The sequence below is a fragment of the Rousettus aegyptiacus genome, unplaced genomic scaffold (genome assembly GCF_014176215.1).
Source record: "Rousettus aegyptiacus isolate mRouAeg1 unplaced genomic scaffold, mRouAeg1.p scaffold_m13_p_6, whole genome shotgun sequence".
In the NCBI taxonomy this organism is placed as follows: Eukaryota; Metazoa; Chordata; class Mammalia; order Chiroptera; family Pteropodidae; genus Rousettus; species Rousettus aegyptiacus.
Window position 1 is genome coordinate 18,206,555 of NW_023416309.1, and position 16,446 is coordinate 18,223,000.

At 33.1% G+C, this 16,446-nt stretch overlaps 1 protein-coding gene and 1 pseudogene across 3 annotated transcripts in view; both read left to right on the forward strand.

Annotated features, from left to right (window-relative positions):
- CTNNA3 (catenin alpha 3) overlaps positions 1-16,446 on the forward strand; it is a 1,366,626-nt gene that overhangs the window by 187,023 nt on the left and 1,163,157 nt on the right. The gene's annotated exons all lie outside the window — the stretch shown is intronic.
- On the forward strand, positions 3,276-3,393 carry LOC118604753 (annotated as a pseudogene).

Here is a 16,446-nt window from a genome sequence, read left to right on the forward strand (position 1 = left end):
TTGCAATGGAGCTTGTGTACAAGTTTTTGTGTGGACAGACACTTTCATGTTAAATGTAAAGTCTTTAACATGTTTTTTTTCTCATAATTATATGGTAAGTGGGTAGTGAATTGGATTTAGCAACTCTCGTTAAAGCATTTTTTCTCTCTTGTATATGGCTGAAACATTATTTTAATGACATATAACAACCTTGTCTTTTCTGTTAGAGTTATTTCCTTTCTCTTGTTTTATTACATATAACAAACTGACTTTCTACAGGGGCTTTGTCATGTGAGTCTACTATGAAAATTAAATCAAATACTCTGATTTAATACCTTCCCTTTCCTCAGATTTTACTTTATTTAGATTTTTATTATATATTTTTGTCTTAGTATTGATAATCCCTGGCTTTTGTACTATGCAAGTCTATGATGTTGCTATTTTAACATGATCACTACTAATTAGTATATTTTTTTTAATTTTTAATTTTTGTTTTGGCCTAGTAATAGTCTAGTTAAAAATTTATATCTGAATAAACATAGCACTTAGTAGTCCACAGCCAAGTTATTGGATAAACTTTTATTAATTTAGGATGCTAACAAAGATTTTAATTGGCAGTTTCTTAATTTAATTGCAAATTTCTCTAATTTAATTCTGAAGTTCTTTTGTGAGTGGTTGAAATTTAGACTGTGTGGTTTAGCATGTTAAAAGAAAAATCCAATAAAATGATATCTTTATAATACCCTGTAGGGTATTATATTACATATTAATAGCAACACTTTGGTAAATAATAGGGTAGTATAACTACCTATATCAATTGCTTACGTACACTAAAATCCACTTGTTTGTATTAAAAACTTAGGTATTATTTCAAAAAAAATGAGTGGTGTATTGTTTACTAGTGCTTAAAAGTTTTCTACCTGAAAAATAATTGTTTGGTAACCAAAGTGGTATGATCTCAATATCATCTTTGCTCTAAAGTTTTCATTCCAAAAATGTTAGGATGTGCCATTTATAGGGGGATGAGATTTGATATCTGGAACTATTTTCCTTTGAAGTGTTCACTTTATTGTTCTCATAATCAACAAAAGATGTCAAGATAAATATCTATAAGCTTACTTCTAATTTCTTAATGAGTTATTTATTAAATTTGTTTATAAGTAAATCTTTATTCCTTCTTGTGATATAGAACATTTGTATGAAATAGATTGTTTGATATGGGAACAAATTAGTTATGAATGATAAGCATCCACCATAGAGTTAAAATTTGTATTGACATCTTGAAAGTTTTCATATATGTACTCAAGAGTTAATTTGATTTAATGACTTCAATCAGGATATAAATTCTCCCACTTTTTGTGACTCTGTAGTGCATGCAGACTACATGAACACACACTTGATTGAAGGTACTAAAGTAAGTGTTGTGTGAGATGTAGAAGTTTGAAACAATCTCTGTTCCCATGATGCTTATAGTTATTTAGGAGATATGACAACTATCAGAAACATAAGACATACTTTGATAGGTGCCCTAATGGAGGAAGAGATCTTTCATAGTTGACAGGATCAGGGAAGACACTGTAAAGGATACAGCATGTAAATTGAACCTTGAATGACAGGTATCATTTTAACAAGGAGTAATGGAGAATGCTCCAGCTGAAAGAAACCTTAAGGAACAAGTTGTGAAAGTGAAAAAGCATAAACTACCAGTACATTTAGATCATAGGCTAGGAAATGGTATTGAAAAAGTTAAGAGAGCCTTAACTTGAACGTTGAAGTTTATTTAATTACCAATAAAATAATTTAAGATTTTGTTCAATCTAGATTTTTTTAGTCTAGATTTAATGTGATAATCATACATTGATATATTTAATGAAAAATACTGATAAAATTCTATGAAATTAATAGTGATATTTTAAAATTTGACCAGAAGAGTATTTGTCACTTAATAATTCATTTACATTTATTTCACGTGTATAATAAAACATAATAAAATTATATAGCTTGGATGATAATTTTATCAAGATTACAATAATTACAGTGATGGTAATAATTATTAATGACAGTATAAAATTTTAAGTCAAATGCTAGAAATATCTCATTTAATATTTTAGATGATTTCTTGAATAGACTCATAGCTAATATATGATGTTTAAGCATGTAATCCAATTTTCTAGATTCAAATGGAGTTTGAACTTTATGTCTGTCTAGAGTGTATATATATAATGCATATTATATATAATAATTAATATATACATATTAAGTTTATTGGGGTAACATTGGTTAATACAATTATATAATTTTCAGGTGTACATTATAGTTTGACATCTGTATATTCCATTGTGTGTTTACCACCCAAAGTCCAGTTTCCTTCAGCTACCATATATTTATTTGATCCCCTCTATCCATTTCTCCCTCCCACTAAAAACTATATTTGATCCCCTTTACCCCATCTACCTCCCTCCTTCTCCTCCACCCCACTAGTAACCACTAGTCTATAGTTCTCTGGTAACCACTAGCCTATAGTCCATGTCTAAGAGTTTCTGTTTGTTTGTCCTGCTCATTTGTTGCTTTTAGGTTTATATCTCACATGTAAGTGATATCATGTGATTTTCAACTTTTTCTGTCTGTTTTATTTCGCTTAGCATGATTATCTGGAGGTCCATCCATGTTGTCGCAAATGGCAGTAGTTCATTTCTTCTTATGGCTATATATTGTATATATGTACCACAGCTTCTTTAGCCAATTATCTATCATGGACATTTCAGTTGCTTCCATGTCCTGGCCACCATGAATAATGTTGCTATGAACATCGATGTCCAAATATCTTTTTGGATATGGGTTTTCCAGTCTTTGGGGTAAATACCCAGTAGGGGGATTACTGGATCATATGGTAGATCAATTCTTAGTTTTTGAGGAACTGCCATACTGTTTTCCATAGTGGCATATTTTATTTCCTTTCTGAATAATTGGTGTTTACAAGTTAACGTTGTTATTTTTGTATTTAGATACTTTTCTTGATTTTTTTAAATCACAGTCATAGTCTCAAAAATTTACTGTTACTGGCTATCTTGGAAAGGGCTCTGAAATGGAAACCAAGACCTGTGGCTCTGCCATTAAAGTAGATGTAGCCTCTAGTCTCCCTGATGTCTTCTGTTGTTTGTTTGTAAAAGAGAGGAGTAATTTGATCCATATAGATTGTTGGGAAGGAGTGTGGTTAAATTGGATAATGAATTTAATGTAAATGTTAAAAAAATCTATTCTTGTTGATATAACTTTATCATTTAAAACCTATGCTAGTCCACAGCCATGCCACCCTGAATAAGCCTGATCCCATCTGTTCTCAGAAGCTAAGCAAGTCAGGTCTGGTTAGTACTTGGATGGGAGACCACCTAGGAAGATCAGGTGCTGTGGGCATAAAAAATAAAACATAAGGGATTGTAAGCTGACAAGGTCCTTGCAATCTGTGAGGTCAGCCAAGGATTGCCTTGTCTAAAAAAAAAAAAAAAATCTATGTTATTAAAATCTGAAAATATTTTCTACCATTTAGATTCCAAGCTTGTCTCATTGTGGTTCTATCTAGTTCTGTTTGGATTCCTCCAATGCAGATGTTACTATGATATGCTAACACACTTTCAGGGAAAGTGCTGGATTTAAATTTTCTACCACTTCCCTTCCTGCTGCTGTCAGCGCAATAGTGTTAACGTATTATATTAACACTGTGAAGGAAATTTATGGGAATAATTAGTCTGTGTTGCTTATATTAGAGCTGGTTATCTCAATTAGTGGGAGGTGTGTCCCCTGCCACCATTTGGATCCCAGTCCATGGATTTAAGTTATGTGGAGGAGAAAATGATCATAAATGACTCCTTCCTGTGGGGTTCCTTACACTTCCTCTCCTAAAAAACAGTCTCTTAAATATTCTCATCAGTTTCTCCTTGTGTTGCTGTCTAAAAGAGATGTCCCATCTGGTAGTCAACTTGCAAAGAGATTCCTTTAAGTAACATTAGCCTATGGTTAAGAATTAGATTTATTTGTAGAGAAAACACTTGAATTGGCTATGTTTTTTGCTGAACAAGTTTTTCAGATGTGAAGAAAAACTGCTATGATTTTTTCATGTTAAGGAAAATATAAAATATATGTTTGGGGAAATGTTACACAAAACAATCATTTAAAATAAATATGGTGGTAGAAAACCTGTATGGTATGGGTAAAAGTCAGGCTTAAAATATAATGCTTTCGAGTTTCCTTTTTGTTGGTGATGAATAACTTACAAACATGTTTTTGACATGTTTGGGCACATAAGCCAAATTTTGTAGAAATTTTAATTTATATTCTTATGATAGCTTTTCGGTGTATCAATTCTTTGCCTATTATGTGCCTACTGAGCATGAAAGACACTTTGAGCTATGTAGTAATTAAAAAAAATGCCAAAGAAACATTAGCCCAGGGGATATACTTTCTCTAGAAATAACTTTAATAAATACAGTTGCTATAAATGATTTTTTATTGACACTTGATGCTCCAACTGTGTATTTTTACTTGCGTTAGTAATCAATCCTGGTTCACTAACATCCTAGAGGGAAGAATCACAGTTGTAATATAGATATTATAATGCAACAGCTGGCTGAATCATACTTGATCAAAATGACCTTAATATTGTACAGGAATATTTTAAGATTTTGGTGAATTACTCTTTCCTTGCCAAAAGTTAACTCTGTGTAGGTATTGTGTAGCACTAAGATTTCTGGGGCATATTTCTAAGTAAGCATGTCTCTTATAGCTATCCATGCTATCTTTCATTTTATGGAAGATTTTCTGTATTTTACACGCTGATATGAACTGCTGTTTGACAGCAATTCCTGCCTCCTGTGCTGGTTTAGCTAATGGGCTATCTGTTGCAGGTCAGAACTTTGACAACTTAAAGGAGGGTAGGTAGGTGGAGTGGAGGTTTTGGAATGAGGTCTGAGCAAATACTTAACTCTTGTAAAGATTTTATGCTTTTTGATCAGATTTGAATGAACAAAAAATATTTATGGTTTGCTTTGAGATTAATGTTAAATGGATCTCATGTTAATGCCATGGCCAGGTTCCTTAAATTATTTAGTATCAGTCTGGTAATTAGTAAGAAACAGGCATTATTTCCTACCTTTATCATTCTCAGTGTTTTAGTCAGAAATAAATGAAACCTCTCATATTTCACTTCCTGTCACATTTCTCAAAACATTTACCAAGACCATTAGGATTGAAGTGTAAGTCTTTTGAAGATCTTTTTCCTACAATACTTTAAGATGTTCCCTAATACTATTTTGCTCATTTTCTCTGGGATATTTTGTCACAGTCCATTTTTGCTGATGTTTAATGAAGTCCTTCAACAGAGTTCAAACAAGTATTGAAATCAGTTTTTAAGGTAAAATAATACAAGGGAGGCCCATTTTGCCATCTGAAGGGTACGATAGATGTATGGTAGCATGGCAGAAAGAGATGGATGTGGAGGGGAATGTAGAGCCTGAGACCTGAGCATGATATAAGGGCTGTGTAAGGAAATACTTCTGCTCAGAAGAATTTTTAATAGTTGAGAAAAGGGCTGAATGTCTATCAATAAAATGAAATTTACATCTAGATGTAAAAAGTAAGAACTCCCTATGCTTTAATTCAGAGTTTCCAAATAATTTGTATGTTTTTAGAGATACTTTCCCTAGAGTGGGTAGCAATGTAGATATTCATAATCAGGGCTAACACTTTACCCAATGTATATGTAATTTTTAAAAATTTGGAAGTTAGTTATAACATTACCATGTACTTACATTGTACATCATAGTTTCTGAATGCCTTTTTCTGCATTTAATTTTTAAATCTTCAAAAAATGTAGAAATATAAGTAAGTCAGATATTTTCATTATGTATATAATTTATTTATTTAAAAAAATTATTGGGGTGACATTGGTTAATAATATTATAGGTTTCAAGTGTACAGTTCTATAATACATCATCTGTATATTGTATGTTCACCACTCACTTCAGTCACCATTTATTTGGCCCCCTTTACCCTTTCCTAATGCTTCCCCTCACCCACTTTCCCTTTAGTAACCACTATACTATTGTCTTTGTCTATGAGTTTTTGTCTGTCTTGTTCATCTGTTGCTTTCCTTTGTATATCTCACATATGAGCAAAATCATATGGTTCCCCACTTTTTCTATCAGACTTATTCTCAAGATCTATCCATGTTGTGTCAAATGGCAATATTTTATCTTTTCTTATGGCTGAGTAATATTCCATTGTATATATGTACCACATCTTGGAAACAACCAAAGCTTTCTTCAATAGATGATTGGAAGAAGAAGGCGTGCATGATTTAAATATTCCGCTATTGTCCTGAATGTACCTTGGAGCCTACCTTAATATTAAAGTTCTATGACAAAGGCCTATAGAAGACAGCAGTTGCATGGCTGTGAGACGTCTGCTCTCCTCCAACACTCTGCAAGGTATATTTGAGACCTTGAAGGGTGTGTCCCCACCTGGCACTGTGATATCACACCTGCTTCCAAATCCTCTGTAGAAATGTGATTCTTGGACAAAGTTGGCGATGTTACTACCTGGAGCTCAGAGTGCTGAAGTTGCACTCACAGACTTGGTTTAGAAAATATGAGGTGAGGAAGAAGGAAGGATGAGTGAGGAGTTGGGTAATTGTCCAGTATGTTATTTCTTCTTCTTTTAAAGTGGTGAAGAAGGTTAGAAACCACTACACTACTCTCTAACCAATGCATGGTCACTGAAAGGTTCTGGGTCTCTATGAAGATTTGAGACATCTCAAAAATTATATTTGCTTAGAGTGCTTTTTTGGGTTCAAATTTCTCTATTATTTTCTAAAAGAAAATTTCTGGGATTAAAATAATTAAAAAGTGTTCTTCTTACATAAGTGGATTCTGGACAGATGGAGACGTCCCTTCTCATCCACTATGAGACGATGGGCAGATGGTTGGAACCACAGGAGGCCTGGGATGCTATTATTCTATACTGAGGTCATTAGAATATAAGCTACAAAAAGCTAGCCATCTCATAGACTTTTGGTGGCATTCCATATTCAAAGAAACAACAAAGTGCCATCCAAAATCATTTAAAGGAAACTTAAATCTTCACTATTTTGTCTTATCAGATAGCCGGGGGGGGGGGAATAATTTTATATAACATAATAAAATTGTCTTAAATATATATTTCCCGTTCTCTCATTTACAAGCTCTTCCAAATACAGCAGCTACAGAATTTCTCCTGTTCCGCTGTAAATGCGCAGAAAGATCTTTCTCTAACCCAGTTCATACAGGCTCCCTATATTTCTTCTCTTTCCTTTTTGGCTCAGTTTTATTAAGTAGGATGAACCTAGCCTCAGAAACCTCTTTCAGTTTTCCTACTCCCCCAGTACTTTGAGCCTGGGTAATGGAGGCAGGCTTGGGATTTTGTTCAACGAACCAGTAATCTGTTCTTCTAGAGGATCCAGAAGATTGTAAACATATAACTCAGTATTTTTCATTTATTCCCAGAACAATAAAAACCAAATCTATGAAAATATTGTTGCATATGTAATGTAAATAAAGAATGAAGATAGTTGTTTATTAGCTCACATATGTTTTTAAAGGTGTTTTGGAGAAATCACCGAGGATACCTGTATTTCTCTAAAGCAATGAAAAAAATCTTTTGAAATTATAAATCCTATAAGTGATAAGTTTTCCTATTTCAAGCTGACTCCTAAAGAGAAAAGAGCCAAATATGTGGCTTACCACAGTGATCTATAGCTCACTTTGTCTTTTTTTTTCTTTCAACCAACTTTAAGTTTATGCTAATTTGTATTTTATATATCCTTATAAGCCACTCTATCTTTTCTGGTACAAGGTAATGTGAAAATATATAAATAATGATGAGCAGCAAAACAGTAATGTCTTTTACACAAGTGTAAATTCATCTTAATTCTATAGAATTTAATAGTGTAAACAGTAAGGAATCAGTTAGTGGTTCTTAGTATTACAGCATTAATCTTGGCTTAGAAAGCTGGCCCTTCATTAGATGGAATAGGAATTCTCCAGTAGTCTGGAGGAAAAAAATTAAAAAAAAAAAAAACCCTACAGATTATTTTTTATGTCTACACTGCCTACATCTCAGATTTTAGTGAACATCACCATTTCATGTTAGAGTGATTTATTTTTGTTTTATTCATTGTATTTACTGCTTTACATGCTGCTGCTATTTAGTAGAACTCAGTAGATGCCTACTGTATATTTGAATTTATTGTTAACTGATTATCGAATTCTAAGATCAACTAGCCTTAGCTCTAGTTAGGTTAATGAGGTTAAGCAGAGTGAAAACTTAAAATTCAAGGACCATATTTTAGTTTTGATTGTGATTCTATTCTATCTTTTTAACTGACTTTTGGTGCTAAATAAATTATCAGTTGGTACTTGTTATGAGACCACATCTTGAGAGAATATTAATTAGCAATTAGGCAACTTGAGTTTAAATCTCAATTCTACTCTTTATCAGTTTGACCTAATCTCTCTGAGCTTTAGTTTTCTCAGTCACAAAGTGGGCATGGTAATAGTTTCTTTCTAGGGTATTGTGAGGATTAAATAGCATGATGCATATAAAGCTAGAGTTGGACCTGAAGAAATTAACTTCCTTCATCTTCCTGTTGAATAGATGAGTGAAATGAATGAGAACATTTTACTCCTGTTTAGAAACGTATTTTAAACAAATCATTTAATGAGTTAAAAATTAAGGACAAATTAAGTGAAGTTAAATTTATTAAAAATTAAGAGAAGTTAAATTTATTAAGAAATATAATAAGACTAAGTAAGGGATACATTTCAAGACTTACATGAAAAATTCATGCTTTTGACATTACACTGCACTATCTCCTTATGAAGGCATTTACATGGAAGTGTATACATAGTAAAAGGCAAATGGGTCCACTTTTAGCAGGTGATGAGAGTGCTGTTGCCAGTAAGGTCACAGCTAAGCCTTGAGCTTAATTATATTGGTTCTGATAAGCTGAGTTTTCTGATATGATTTTTATCATATATCTTCAGTAGTTGATTTTAAGTTTATTCTTGTTTTAATTCTTATTTTATATATGTATTTGTCACATATTGCTTTCAATCTTTTAAAAAAGGTCAATAGAACAAATTGCTAAAAATAAAATGATGGAAAAATTTATAAAACAAATGTAATTTCATTAAAAATTTTTTTTAGTGTGTAATGTGAGCAAATAACTAATAGGATTCAATACTTTGGGTTCTTTATTGAACCCACTATTGTCAGGGATCCTTCAATTATAGAAATTATTGCCTTGTTTTTAGTAGACATTTCAAGAATTAACTAGACAAATCCTGGAAAACTTCAGAGATCATTTTTTCATAGCTGAAAAAAACTCCAATTTCTTAACTATGTATAGTTTAAACTAATTATAAAGTCAGCATGAAAGAAACTCATATTGTCTTCTTATGAACTGTCAGTGGAGCAGCATCCATGGACAAAAGCTTTTTGATGGCTTATTTGTCATTGGATATGGTTTATTTTAAGTAAACTAATATAAGTTTAATTCTTAAAATAGTTACAAAAGAGCTTCCAATAAACATATCGATATGATGGATAAGCTCATAGCTAGATAGCAATATTGTTCCAATTGGCCCCACCAGAAAGAAAAAAGAAGAAGAAAACAAGGCAGTAGGGCAGTGATTGACAGATAGGGCTTCATATGTCAGGAAGGGCTAGAGATGCCATTTCTGGATATTTTCAATTCTATAAAGCACTCAGTACTTGCAGTTTTTCCTTTGAACATTGTTTATATGAAAATGATGAATTTATAGAATTTCCATATGTGTGTTTTGCATGTAATTTTCATAGGCAGAGAGTGCATGGATAACAGAAGTTAAAATGTACAATTTTTTTTTTACATGAAACACTGCAAGGGGGAAGGTGTTAGTATGTGGAGGGAATGGCATATTTAGATTGTGTTAGATCTTCTAATTAACCTCTTACAATTCTTAGAGCTTCATGAAGTAGCTGGTCTTAAAGTAGTTGACCCTACTTTATTGGAAAGAATTATAGTGCAAAGAGGAAGGAAAAGAAATATCAAGAGATTATTAAACTTTTTCTTTTTTTCCAGAAGGATGTGAAATAAACCATCCGATTCTTGATATGGAGCACAAAATGGAGTCCTTTGGATTAGAGTTTAAGGGACAGTTAATGCATACTGGAAAGATTTTAAGAAGTAGAAGATTGAATTTCTAGACCAGGTTCTGCCACTAAATTGCTTTGTGACCCTAGGCAAGTCTGGGTTTTAGTCTCCTTGCAGATTGTCTAACTTTGAAATCTAAAAATTATATGAAAGTCTCATTTTATTATGCAGACGTTTCCCCTTGAATTTTCAGTGTTTTTTATGGACGGGAAGTTAAAATATTTGTCTGTATGTGTAAAATACTTTAGATACTTCCAATTTATATCTGTGACATATTCTGAAACAGAATAGGGAATTAATTAATTGCTTCATGAAACTGTGAGTTCTGGGAGGAGAGACACTCATTAGAACCATGGTAATGGGAGCTTGATGCCAGGTTAATGAATTTGTTGTTTTGTACCCCAAAATGCTGAAGTTTTAGGATTCTAGTTTTTGGTGTGATTCTTCTTAGTGATCTCTGCCAACTCACTTGAGTCTCTAAAAAGTTACAAGGGAGAAAGGAAAGGTGAATACGGAAGCAGCCTTTTAAAGATTTGCCTTTAAGACTGAAAATGAGTAATTAGCTCTTATTATAGTGGTTGCTTTCTCACCTACGCAAATCATACCAACTGTCTAAGATCGGTTTCTAGCCTCCACTTACACATGAAGTCTTTCTTATGTAGTCCAAACAATCTTCCTTTTTCTGATTGCCCTTGCACTCATTAGCAAATATTGAAACATTTGTGGGTATAACATATATACTACTTATCTAGAAACTTGAGTACATCAAACTTTCCCGTAGTTATAAAAAATATTGGTCTTTCAGTATTTTATAAGGATGGCAGGGATCACAATATATACTCCTCCCCACCCCTAATGGGCAATATTTTATGTTCAACTTAATGAGTATCAGTTGAATTAACTCTTACATGCAGCTCATGGGAGAGGCCATCTTAGTAGCCCTGCCTCTCCAAGGATTACAGTTAATCTGTAGGCATATTCTTTTAAATTCATTAAATAACTTTTCTGAAAAGGTTCTACTTGACTTTTTTTCCCATTCCTATTTCAGAGGTTACAATATGTTCTTTCTTCACTGATATTCTAAGTAGATTGAAAAAATTCATATTGCTAACATTGTACCTTAGATTTTCTTAGACTTGAGAACTCTATCTGGTCTATTTTGAGTAAAAATATTGTCTTTTAGAAATTGGTTTCTAAGATCTCTCAGATTCCTACTATTTCATCTTCAGCATAATACAAAAGAACATTGCCTTATATGGAAATCAGGTTAATTTGGTAATAGGCATATAGCCTCTGTTATTATAGTGTTCTGTTTGCTCTGCAGATTAATATTATATTCCGCTTAAGATTTACCTTCCTCTAAAGACTTGGGTTTCTCATTTTGATCAGGTGGCTTGTATTAACTTTGGACCTGTCACATATCGATCGTGTTAAAAAATAAGTGACTGAAAGTCTTTAAAGTCTAAACTTGTCACTTGCTTAGACTTTGGGAAAAGGAACATGTTGCTGTTCATCATGTTCACATGATGATATCTAAATATATTTTCAGTTCTTTTTCCTAATACTTTTTCTCCACATGCTATATTCTTATTTGTATTTACTCATATTAATAATATCTTTATAATGCCTTTTAATTTTTTAAATACTTCCATGAGGATAATAGCCTGTAATTATCAACAGCTACTCTGTGAATTAAGCAGGCAGGCTATCTTATCTCCATTTTTTTTCTGAGGCTTAAGTGTTTTAAGTGACTTGACCAAGTGTGGATCTAGAACTAAAACACAGGTATCCTTATTCCAAGTTTTATGTTCTTTTCATTATAAATGTGGCCTTTGAATGATTGTTAAAAATAATAGGATAGAATTATGCTAATAGCAAACTTATAATAATATAGTATTATACTGAAATTTTAAACATATTTGAAAAATATTTTATGTATTTATGTATGTAGTGAGTATTTCTCACAAAGGTCAAATCTTATACGTAGAAGCCCTAGACATACATTTTTAGGTCCCTTTTAAATGATTGATGCATAGTTAGGTACATAATTATAGATAAAAAACTGTGCATTTGTTAATGTGGGCAAATGACAATAGAATATGATGAATGGCAACAGAAATTAATCAGGTACAATTATCTGACATGCAGTCTTATAATTGCTTAGTTACCTATTCACAGTGTAAGACTACCCAAATAAACTGCCTTTTATCTTACTTTTATGGTAGTAACTAAATAAATTTTAAGGCACGTGAAATGATTTATGAAATAAAAGCATATCTCACTGTATTGTGCTTTGCTTTATCACACTTACAGATGTTGTGATTTTTACAAATTGAAGGCAAGACCTTACACCAGCAAAAAGATCACATGATTTTTTGCAGTGGTCTAGAATCATACCATGCAAAATCTGCAAGTACACCTGTAAGCCCTTTCTTTGAAATGGAATCATTTGAACCCCAAATTTGAACCTCACATTTCAGCAACCCTCAAAAGTTTGAAAATAGTTTATTTGGAATTTTCTGGAATCTGTACTTTGATCAGTTGTTGAATGTTAATCTAACGAAATTTTATTTGGAAAGTATCAGGATGAAAACTTCAAGTTTATCATATGAAATTCCCTCTAGATGTGCTAAACTGAAAAGACTGGGGAGGCTCCAGTGAGTTACAAGTCTTACCTATCTTGACAAATTTCTTTCTTGCTGGCTTCTCATTATCTCAATAAATGCCTTCTTTCCTTTCCCCACTTGCTGCTATGCACACATTTTACTTTCTAGTTCATAAGTTTTTCTTTTCAGCAGAAATCTCAGAGGTTGGGTCTTTTTAGATGCATTTGAAAATCTGAATATATTATACCTGCAGGGGCTTATATAAAGATCAGCAGGATCTGTATTGTTTATGTACCAAATAGAAATCCAAATTAAAATATGTTAGACTGGTTAGGATATGTGCCACCGTAGAGGAAGAGGACTCTCTTATCTGTACACTGGATTGCAAACATGCCTTTTTCATTTTAATTGTAAGTCAAAGAGTCTTGAATTTATACCAGCAGATGGGAGGGCTTTTTACAGATGCAAAATGCATCATACCTATGGGGTGGCTCTAACATATATCTCTGATCCTTGACAAATATTTAATTTCCCTTATCAAGGATGTAATATCACTGAAGGACCCCAGCAGGTTAGTCAGGAATGGCATTTCCTGCCAACAACTGAGATTGTTCTTTGTAATTTAAATGCTTTCCCAAGTGTTCCCTGAAGGAGAGCTTCCAAAATTTTTCACTCTGATTGATTGCTTTTTTGTTCATTTTTCACTTTATAATGAAAGAGGGTGTACTTGGCTTGCCAGTTTCTTTTGTTTACTCCCTAACTTAATATCTAACCATTGTACTGTATAAAGCAGAATGGGTCAGTTAAAGAAGTACTACTTTTTAGATTGTCTATAGAGTCCCTTACAGGTAATTGATTTCCTGCTAAAAGGCACAGATTTGTCTAGTGCTACTGCTTTCTCCTCTATCCTTACCTTCTTCCTTAAATGTGGTAGTGGTGCTAGTAGCTGTAGTAATCATCTTGTGACCTTAAGTCTATGAGCCCTAAATGCTATTCAACTGTGGCAGTCATTCTTATGATTTCAGGAAAATAAATCACGATTTGTTTCAAGTGGTTAGCCAAAAATGCATTCCAAATTAATATGATAGACAATGACCACTCCCAGTGAGACAGAGGTGTTTTCTTTTTAGTAGGACAGGGTTTCTCAACCTCAGCATTATTGACACTTAGCGTTGAATAATTTTTAATTAATTTTTAATTGTCATCTGCACTGTAGGATTTTAGGCCTCTATTCATTAGATAATAATAGAAACCTTATAACCTTATAACTAAACCTTTCAAGGTTCAGTTAATGAATAATCAGCTTTTGTTTGGTAAAGTATTTCTCTTTTTCTGAAAGATAGCTCTGTTGGATAAAGTATTCTTGGTTGGTATTTTTTTTTCTTTCAGCACTTTGAATATAATGTCCCACTCTCTCCTGGCCTGCAAAGTTTCCACTGAAAAATCTGCCGATAACTTTATGAGGGGATTCCCTTATATATGAGCATTTTTCCTCTTGCTGCTTTTAAAATGCTCTCTCTGCCTTTGATTTCAGACAGTTATATTATAATATGTCATGGAGAAGATTGTTTTGGTTTAAAATTTTGGGTTTATTTATTAGCTTCATGAACTTGAATATCTAACTCTCTTCCCAGATTTGCAAACTCCTTAGCCATTTCTTTAAGTTTTCTGATCCTTTCTCTCTCTCTTCTTCTGAGATCCTAACAACATATATATTTTCTTTTAATGATAGCTCATAATTGATAAAGACTTTCTTATTTTTATTCATTTTTGTTTTTGTTCCCCTAGATGATTTCAAATGAACTATATTCTAGCTTACTATTTTCATTCACAGTTTTTTGTTCAAATTGATGTTTCTGGGAGAGGATGGTTTTTGAAATTTTTATGTGGCCATTTTGCTGCTAATACTCCTCATTCCAGCTGTGTTTTAATTAGAGCAAAAAGGTGGTGACAATACTTAGGAAGAGATGGTACATATAAAGGATTTTGTCATCTCTAGATGACATAGTATAGTGTGTTCTGAACTTACGTTGTGGGTAAGATGATAGGATGAGATTAAGGGACATACAGATCAGAGAGACCCAGTGGTAAAGGACAACCCTGGAAGTTTGGGTTTTCTGTGGTGACAGAGAGCTTGATAGAGTTATTCTTGATGGTTTCCAAAGTGTAAGGCTTTGACTATTATGGGAGATGGCATACATAGCTTTGAGACTGTCTAACTCCTGCAGATATATATGTGGAGGCTAGGAGAGGGTAGTGTGACTTGGAGAACAAGTCTGGGACTCCCCCTTTACTATGTATTATATACATGTACTACTGAAGTAATATACAATGTATATTGCACAGCACAACATGTAAATAAGAATGGGATAAAGATGAAATAAGTAAGGCTTAAAAAGCTTTGCTAATCATAGTAGTTTTGTACTATTATTATATAATATCTCCAGGCAAAATATCCAAGGTGACCTTTACCACTAATAAAGATAGATTAAAATACATATTTTAATAATATTAAACACCATATGATTTTGTTTATATGTGAATATAAAAGACAAAATAAATGAATAAGTAAGACAGAAGCAAACTCACAGATACAGAAAATAAATTGATGGTTTGCCAGATGGGAGGGGGTGGGGACTGGGTGAAAAAGGTGAAGGGATTAAAAAGTGCCAATTGGCAGTTACAAAATAGGCATGGGATGTAAAGTATAGCTTAGGGAATATAGTCAATAATATTGTAATAACTATACATAGTGATAGGCAGTGAAAGACTTGTTTGGGAGATAACTTTGTAAGTTATATAAATGTCTAACCACTGTGCCATATACTTGAAACATAATACTGAATGTCAACTGTAATTAAAAAATAAAAATATTAAAAAATAATAATTTTTTTGCCTGACTTTTAGTCAGGTCTGATTTAATCACGAATGATGAAGACCTCACCATAGGAGCAGGGGTGACAACTCCATCATTTCTTTGTGCCTGTATTATTAGTATAATTGTCAATTCAGTGTTTCTTTGCAATAATTTTTTTAATGTTTCTATTTTGTAGGGTTAGTTTAAATAAAATTAGGCAATACAATCGGTACATTCATTTCCTGTGGCTATGCACATTATGATACTTTGCAATATGCTAGAAGCCAGGAGAAATGAGTGAAGACTTCACCATCAACCCTTTGTATTTCCTTTTTTATATCTCATGTTATCTACCAGTCTTGTTTACAATTGACGTTAAGCTAGCAAAAGGGCCGTGGTAAGGTTTATTAAATATCAGTAAAGTTTAATTTCTCTCTGTAGGTCCCACGCCTGGCTGATCCCAGGTCTGGCTGTGATCCAAGCTTGCATCTAGGAATAGGACCCCAGATTTAGAGAGTTAAATTAGTGTAGTAGGGCGCCCATGCCTAAAATGTGTAAATGTAATTCAGCTTATTGTATCATGCATGTGTGGCTGAATGATATTTGTGGAGCCATGCGGTCCTCTGGAGAGCAGAAGGGGAGCACAAGAAGGGGAGCACAAGAAGAGCAGAAGCAGAAGTCCACTCCCTGCAGTAGACTGCACTTCCCCAAGTAGAACCGCGCTCCCCACAATAAAGTTGGTGTCTGCCATTTCATTCTCATGTTGGCCTCTTGTGCAT